Source organism: Oncorhynchus nerka, linkage group LG14 (assembly GCF_034236695.1).
Source record: "Oncorhynchus nerka isolate Pitt River linkage group LG14, Oner_Uvic_2.0, whole genome shotgun sequence".
In the NCBI taxonomy this organism is placed as follows: Eukaryota; Metazoa; Chordata; class Actinopteri; order Salmoniformes; family Salmonidae; genus Oncorhynchus; species Oncorhynchus nerka.
The window spans coordinates 47208777-47217922 of NC_088409.1; the positions used below are offsets into that span (position 1 = coordinate 47208777).

The following is a 9146-nucleotide window of genomic DNA, read 5'->3' on the forward strand; positions in this document are numbered from 1 at the left end:
TGTCTCTCCTTAAAGTAGGCTCTCCTCCTCTAAAGGGATTTTAATTATCGTCTGACTTTGGGCTTCCTTTGCAGGCAATAAGATCTGTGTTCCTGTCTGTACCGGTGCCACTTGGGATAGCGTGCCGTATCCGCTTTGTTACGTATAGAGCCATATTTTAGGTACCATTAGGCCCTTCAGTCCCCTTGAAGCCCTCCCATCCCTCCACTCCACCCCACCCCTGCAGACAGAGAATGCTGAATGCACCAACCCCCCTATTCCCATTAATCTATGCGCCTCTACATTCTTTATTTCCCTTCAAAGGGGGACAAGCCGAGCCGTGACATCAATCACTGGAAGCGAATATTTAGCCGGTGCTAATTTCCATCAATAGCCTGGAGACAGGCTTAGCTGACAAAACTCATTCCTTTGCCTGAACAAAACTGCTTGTGTTTGAGCCTCCACCTCCCCCTCCTCTGTAGATGCACAAACAGGCATCACAATAAACACAGCCAGAACCTCTCCTGGTCCCCCTTGATTTGTGCTTATCTAATGAATGGCGTGCCATGAAGAGATACCCATAGACAGCAGAGGAGCATAATGGCTTCTTTCTGTATGAAATGGGATTGATAAACACCGATTGAGTACATGGCGAATGGCGGTAAATAGCTTCCAGACAGATTCTCGTCTTTGCAGAACGAACATGCCAGTCATCCAACCCTTTAAGTTATTTGAACCGGGTGAGTGGTTTCTTTTGGCGTTCCCACGTGAGCCCTCTTGTCTTTGGGCTCATCACTTGGTTCTGTTTGAATGAGCACACCCTCTCTCCACAAGATGGGCCCTAAACAGTTTGACCTGTTTCGTCTATCCCCTCTTGTGAGTATGTGGGGGGTAGAGGGGCCCCATTTTGAGGACAGCCCATTGTGTGGCTCGGAGGGTTCTCACACACTGGGCTCCACGCTATGCCTCCACACTCCCACCCCACTACCCCCCTTACACCCTCTATCCCAGCTGCCCGCCTTGCCAGCCAGCCAGTCAAGCCAACCCAGACGGTCTATTGCCCCCACCACCCCGCTCACCACAGTCTCAACGGCAGATTGCTACCCTGGGAGTGGCGGCAGAGGGGACACATTGGCATTGTGCCAGGCTGGGCAACTGGGCACTGTCACCCTACTCACGCAATGCCGGGGGTACCCTCGGGCAAGGACATTGGAAAGGGAGCCATATCGCCTTCACAAAGCTAGTCCAATAGAATATCTTCCTACAGACAGTCAGACCTTGATGTGTCTAAAGCCAAACCTTACCATTGAAGGCTATTAAGTTGAATCGATTCTCCAAGTTGAACTGCCTACTCCAGATCCAAAATCAAACTCAGTGGGTGTGTGGAGGGAGGACTGAGCAGGAATCAATGTGAATGGCCAGAACGCTGAGGGGCAAATTAAAGGGTTTGAAAGAGAGGGGAATTATCGACAATGACCAGGGCCCGTTTTTTTTTCATTCTCGGAACATGAACAGAGCTTGGTCGATCCAAAACAGGAAGTCTTGTAGTACCCGGTCTCGGGAAAAGGAAAAATCCCCTGTGGCCACCTGTGTTGGAAAGAGTGTGAACGTGTCAGATTTGAGGGTGCTAATAGGTTTTAAGCTTAATCTGTGGGCAAAGAGTGCTGTGGTGGAGTGGCTTGGTGGGGTGCGAATAAAGAAGATGTACGTCAGGTATCAGGATCGTGGGCTCTAATGAGAGTTGAGCTCAAGCCGATTTGTCTCACTGGGGCCACCGGGGTGCCACACCACAGAAATAGATTTACTAGAAAGGACATTCCCATTCAAGTCAATGTTACGTATGTGACGGGTGAACCGGCTGCCATATTGAATGTACCCATGAGTGTTCTGTGAACTTGATGTGGTCTGAGTGGCTTTGCCATTCTATTAATCATATTTGCATGTGCTAGGCAGTCTTCCACTGGCTACAATTGTTCTATAATCGGACAGATGCCCTTTTCACAAATAACAGTGCAAGGCTACTGCACACTGTTTGTTGTTGCTTAAATACCCACTCTGTGATAGTTACATATTCATAGAAGTTTGATTTGACAGCCTTTGATATACCGCACAGCCTGTTCACTTAAGTCGGGTGGGATCAGGCAATACATTTGTGTGTTAGCTCTCTATCTCACGTCATTATTTCTGCCTTCCACCATTATGTATTGTATAAATTGGCAACGATTTCAATATGAGATAGCTGCCGGACCAAGGGGTTTTGGAGTGTGTGCTCCGTTGTCATTCTATGTTTTTGTGTGCTACCCTTCATTTGTCTATTCCTCAAAGCCAGAAACATTTTATGAATATTTAATAGACTATAACGTTTTTAACATTCTATTCTGCCGTAAACAAACTCAGAGTGAGGCATTCCACTTAGCTCTGTCAGATAGGAAATTGAAAGGGTGGTTGTATTACATGGCCTTGTAGATCATGGCGTTTCCTCTCATTGTCTTACATGGACAGGGTGCTTAACAAAGGAATCTCCTTAGTCTGCCCCTTCATCTTCCTCCTCCCATTGATTCATACCGTATCCAGGCTGCGCGCGGTGCACACGATGACCTGGCAGTGGACTGTGTGAGACGCCCAGCTGGGAGTGCCCCCGAATCAACTCCAGGATTAGCCCGGAATTGTCTGGGATTACTCGGAATGAAGCGGGATTAGCACCGGCTGCCTACGACTGCCTGTTTTGGGGGCGTGAGTGAGAGGGGCATGGGCCGGCCATATTTCCCCTGACTCAGTCCAAGATTGGGCGAGAAGCCAGGGCTAGGCTACTCCTACACAGGGAAGGACACCTGTAACCTGGCAGGGCTATTCTTAGTCCCTAAACCCACGCCCAAACAGGATGACTACTACTGAGAAACCCCGGGTTTGAAAACAAAACAGAAAGGCCAGCAAACAGGAAGCAAACAGCTAGCTGACTACGCCATCATGGTCGACTTACCCACGCAATGCCTGTGTCCCAAATGGTGCCATATTCCCTATATAGTGCTCCACTTTTGACCAGAGCCCTATGGCCCCTGGCCAAAAGTAGTGCATTATATAGAGCATAGTGAGCAATTTGGGACGAAGGCAATCTCTTAAATCTCTCTTAAGCAGGTGGATTCAGGATTCATCAGATAAAGAGGGCTTGGGGATGATGTTCAAATCCCTCTCCCAAGTCTATAGCGGGGGACCTTTTTTGATCATACATGCTACGTTTGGAACAGATCAGAGATCATACGCGGTAGCGGCTTCAACCTGGTCCGGTCCCATTGAAGGAGGTTCATTTTCATTCGGCCTTCAATCAATCTGTCATCTAACTTGATGGACAGCATTCGTCATGATCTGATAAGGTAATGTTCTGGTGTGGGAGAGACAGGTGTACCCGGACCAAACCTTGCTGAGCCAGGCTGTTTGAGCTGGCTGGGTATCCACCGTAGTTGCTTGAACTGTGCTGAAAAGATCAATGTGAAAAGAAAATATGTGAGAGAAACACAGTACAGTTTCAGTTGGCACGATAGTGTGAAAAGGGTAGTAGTCGGCGCAGGCACGTAGTTGCCCGCCCCTAACCGCCGCCCGGGCATCCCCCACGGACTGGCACGGCCCAGATGAAAGAAAGGCTGTTTAGAGTTAGAGAGAGAGCTGCAGCATCAAACAACCAACGTCTCTCCCCATCCCCCCGCCTCCCTGCTCTACCCACCACAATATCATATACTCCCTCTCCTGCACGTTTACCAACAGTTGCCATGGTTACCCAATGCTCGAGGTGTCACAGCGAGGCAACCGAAGGGAGGCATTCACAGATCACCTGGATTCAGTCAGTCGCCGCTTTTCAGTTGGTGCCCCACAATTTGATTTGTGTATACTCAGACTCTGCCGCTTCGCCGTGAATACAAATGATGTACGACACAATGGTGCCGTTGAAAGTATGAACGCTTAAATTACACCACATGTACCTCAATCTGAAACAATGGAATATAGTACTATAGTACCAATGTAAGGCTTAGCCACACTAGGTGCTTTGGTTTCATTTTGCCGTTCAAGTTTCAGAATAACGCCTACAGCAAAAGCAGAACAGAACAACTGTTGTCAATCAATCAATATTTCTTACTGTTCACTTGGCCTTCACTTGCCCTTGAAGAAAAAGTCTAATACACCTACAAATTGTTTTTGGAATGAGAAGGGGAATGAACAGAGTCATCTATTGAGAGTTTATCATTGAATTTAAGTGTACCCCCAAAAAAAAAATGTGGGAAAGGCATTGACAAAAAAAATAAAAAATCTATTCTCTCAGCAGGTAAATAATGATTCCAGCATATTATTAACAAACACAAGAGACATGGAGAGAGGGAGGAAAGAGGATGAAAAGAAAGAGAAGCAACAAGTTGCAGAAAGCTTCGAGTAGAGAAGGCTATAAAGAGAGAGAATGGTGATAAAAGAGAGACAGAGATAAAAGGAGAGAGAGGGCGAGGGAGGGGAGAAGGTGATGGAGCGAAAGAGCGAGGGTCATAGAGAGACAGAAAGAGAATTCGGTGATAGAGAGAGTCTGTGTGGGTAGGAGGTGGTTGGTGGGCTCCATCCATTATTCCTGGTAGCTCCTAGCTCAATCTATCCGATCCATCTCCACACTCAGGCCATGGGAGAGGGGGGCTGGTGAGCGGGCCAGACTGGCAGCCACATCAAACACCAGCCCCAGCCAGGCACATTGAACCAGGGATTAGCGTACATCTACCAGGCGGAGGAGAAGAAGTGGAGAGGAAAGAGACAGAGGGAAGGAGAAGGAGGGAGGGATACCCTCCACTTCACAGAGATAAAGTGGACGTAGTGTCTTCAGTTCAGACAATCATTGGCACTCTCACCTGATAGATTGTACAAAGACACCCATTCTATTCATTCTGTTTCTACGCATTCAATCACATCCGATAGTTGAAATTCGGATCGATAACTTCAGAAAAACTGGGCCCTGGTGTCTACAGTTTAGTAGGCAGACAAGGCACCAGTAAGTATTTTGTAGACCCATGATGGTGAGTTGATAGCAGCTCTATAAGCATGAACACAAACTGTCTGGTACGTATTGATCAGCGAAGCTCTTCTTGGAAGGGGAATCCACACACTCCCCAGTGGCATCAATGTGTGTGAGATAAACCTTTAAACAGTCATCAATACGGAGCAGCAGGCTTGGGATCAGATTGGCAGGTTGCACGTCGTCAAAGTCGCTGAAACTCTAGTTTCTCCAGTAGACAGTTGTTTCACATGAAAAAGGGTCATATGCGTTCTTGATTCAGCTGATGTCTACAGATGAGGAGTTCTGGGACACGCACAAAGGTGACCCGTACTCATTGCCTGAAAGTCACACGCTGTCCTCACCCAGAGCTGAAGTGTGACGTTTGGTGGCAGTGGTGGGATTCAGTGTGTTAAACAGTGAAAATGCTAATATACATAATATGATGAACAATGTAATGTGCACTCTAAATGAATCAATCTCTCTCTCTCTCGCCCCCCTCTATCTATCTATCTATCTATCTATCTATCTATCTATCTATCTATCTATCTATCTATCTATCTATCTATCTATCTATCTATCTATCTATCTATGTCTGCAGAACTCCATTCGACACAACCTGTCCCTCCACACGCGCTTCATCCGGGTGCAGAACGAAGGCACGGGCAAGTCCTCCTGGTGGATGCTCAACCCTGAGGGGGGCAAGATGGGAAAGGCCCCTCGCCGGCGAACCGTCTCCATGGACAACAGCACCAAGTACCTGAAGAGCAAGGGCCGGGTCAGCCGCAAGAGGGTGGGCAGGCCGGGGATTGGTTCTGGAGCTCAAGTGGGGCTCCAGGCTTCCCCTGAGCAGGGTAGCCCACCGGGGAAAGTTCTCCCAGGCAACATAGGGGGAGCTGGGGGTGTGGAAGGAGAGTTTGACGCCTGGACGGAGCTCCACTCCCGGGCTAGTTCGTCTACGTCGACCCTGAGCGGCCGTGTGTCGCCCATCCTGGCCGAGGGCGAGCTGGAGGAGTCAGAGGAAAGCGGGCTGTCCTGCTCGGCCTCGCCACACCTCTACCCCTCCCCTTCCTCCAGTGCCCGCTCCCCTGCCATGGGGGCCGTGGGAGGCCACTGTCCACCCGTGGAGCAGCTTCCCCAGCTGGCTAATCTCACCGGGGCGATCAGCCTGGAGGAGAGGCTCTTGGAGGAAGGCTACCACCATCATCATCCTCACCTGGCAGCGGGCCACAAACTCCCCCCGGTCTATCATTACAACCCTGGGGTTAAAGGTCAGGGGTCGTACTGCGGCGCGGTCTACAGCCAGGCTGGGATGGGCATGCTGCGCCACCACTCGCCCATGCAGACCATCCAGGAGAATAAGCCGGCTAGCTTCTGCGGCACCTTGCCGGCCTACTCAGGGACCAACGCCCTGCAGAGCCTGCTGACAGGGGGCCCTGGAGGGCCACAGCAGTACTGTGCCAAGGACATAATACTGGTCCAGGAGAGAGATGCCCAACCAATGATGGGGCCCTCCACGAACGGAGTGAGCTCCACCCGTCACAGCCACCACCCCGGACACAACGGACATGCAGCTCACAGCCACAACGGAACTCAGAGTCATAACCTCAACCCTGTGACCAACCACAACAACCACAACCACAGCTCTCCTCATCTTGGCCACAACCTCAGTCAGAACCACAGCAACCACACAACGCACACACCAACTCGAGCCCCAGCCCTGGCCCCACGCATCAGCAGTGGCCACCTCCAGCCCTACAGCCACAAAGTCCCCTATCTTTACAGCCCCCCGTCCCACGCCCACCTCCCCGCTTCCACCACCCTGCCACCCAACCCGGCCGGCATGCTGGGGATGCCCCAGGACTCCTGCCACCTGGCCACCGCCCCCACCCCTCGCACCCCTGCCACAACACTTACCCCAGCCCCCAACACCAGGGAATGGGCAGTGGACTGTACCACCACCAACTGGGCATGGTGGGAGGCTGCACAGGAGGCAGCTACCATGGTAGCTCGTACCACCAGCCTCACCCCCACGACAGACTACCAGCCGATCTGGACCTGGATATCTTCCACGGGAGCTTGGACTGCGACGTGGAGTCCATCCTCCTCCACGATATCATGGACTCCGGAGAGGAAATGGACTTTAACTTTGACAGCTCCCTGGCGCAGGGGTTGGGCATCGGGATGGGCATGGGGGTGGGCCTTGGGATGGGCATGAGTGGACTGGCAGGCCCTCAGCAAGCCCACAACAACCAGAGCTGGGTGCCCGGCTGAGACATTTCCCAGAGTGCTTCAGGGCAGGCCTCAGAAAAGACTCCACTACAGAGAGTGCTGCAGGCCAGCCCTCACTGCCCCTCAGATAGACAGACTCCACCCCTCCTCACTAACATGTTGGGGAGCACTGTGCTTAACTGTGTCATTCCTGGACTGAAAACAGAGGAGATGGGACAAACACTCAGTCGCTCACTCCCCCATACCTTTCTGTGTTGTGCTATAAAATGCCCCGGTCCTATCTCTCCCTACCCGGACTCTCTCTGGAGACTGTAGCTCATGTCACATTGGTTTTTCTCACATCAGCTGTATACTGTGATGACAATCTCAACTGTGTTGTTGCCCAACCTTGTCCCTTTCTCATCTACTATCATGAGACCTGAACTCACCAAGCACTTTAAAACAAGTGGGTCAGACTCCACAGCTCACTCACATACAGATCCGGGTTCAAATACTATTCAAAATCCTTTCAGGCACTTTATCTGGGCTTGATTAAGTTTGCCTGGCGCAATGGAGCCAATAGAATTGTCGCAAACGTGCAAACCCCGCCTATCTTGCACTCCATGGCAGACTGCAGCAAACGCTAAACGTATTTGAAATATCTCAAATGGTATTTGGACCCAGGTCTTGTCACGTACTGTAAGCAGACAAATTCATGCAGAGTTTGGCTGTTTGCGATGTGGGTACGGTATTTGACATATCATTTTGCTGAACAAACCAAGAAAGTGCAAGAATCCGGATCTATAGATACATTTGTGGCATAGATTTATAATGGGGGTTGCTATGCTGCAATGTTTATAATGGGGGTTGCTATGCTGATATGTTTACTGCCAGTGGGAAGCAGGGAAAATGTCATCAAAAATGTCTGATTGATTGGTTATTTGGGCTCTTTGTTGTTGGCTCGTATTCGGTCAAATCAAATGATACATTTTGGGACAGACTTACAATGATCTGTTTCTCCTCACTGACCTAATTGAAAACTATAATCTGGTGCTTTACTTTACTGTGCAAGTGAAAGTGTATGTTATATTAGTTGGTCGCATTATCTTAATTGAATTAATCTTTGGAATATTCAGAAGACAAAATGGAAAATGGCGTATCACCTTGCCTCAACCAGGGTTTATTTTTTCCTTTGTGGTGCCAGCTTTTCTCTTTAACTTTGCTTCCTCTGTCTCTGCCCCCCCCCCCAACCACCACCACCAACAGAGACAAAGTGATCATCCCTCAGACCGACCCATTAAACTGTGCTTGATTGAAATTCAGCGCCTTGCTTTTAATCTCCAAAGTGATGCTGCAGCCATGCATCACTATCGGGGATCTAAACGCAACACCCTCCCCTCCCCTCCCCTCCCTCCCTCTTTCTCTCTCTCTCTCTCTCACCCCTGCAGTTGTCGCTAACGTAAATGTGCTGTTCTGATCGCCGTGATTAACACCTAGTCATCCTGGCCCGGAGGGAGACAACACTGTCCGCGTTTGTCTGTTCGGAAAGGACACCGATGGGGGGGGGGGGGACCACAAAAAATAAGTAAACGCAGGTTGATAGTAGGTCGACAGCAATATCATGTATAATCACATGATCATGTCCCTTTCCCCGTCCCTTCTGGGCGCGTGTGTCTTAAACGGGTAGTGTGTTTGTGTTGTAAGTCATCAGCATCGTTGTCATCATCTGTATCTTGTGTTCCCTATCACATGTTATGAGGTCGTCTTGGCTGTGTTTTGGGCCTTTTGGGAGTTTGAGTTGAGACTGGTTCTCTGATATAAGGTACTGTACATATAGGCGGAGAGGGGTAGAAAAGACCGATGAAAACCATCAGCCAATCAGATTGGCATTCATCTCTGTCAAACAGGGTTGTTGTCCCTTCTTTACCTTCCTTCC

The 9146-nt window shown here is 49.9% G+C and overlaps 1 pseudogene; it reads left to right on the forward strand.

Annotated features, from left to right (window-relative positions):
• The window catches only part of LOC115141240 (forkhead box protein O3-like), a 38393-nt pseudogene extending 29931 nt beyond the window's left edge, over positions 1-8462 (forward strand).
• The last annotated feature ends 684 nt before the right edge of the window (positions 8463-9146 follow it).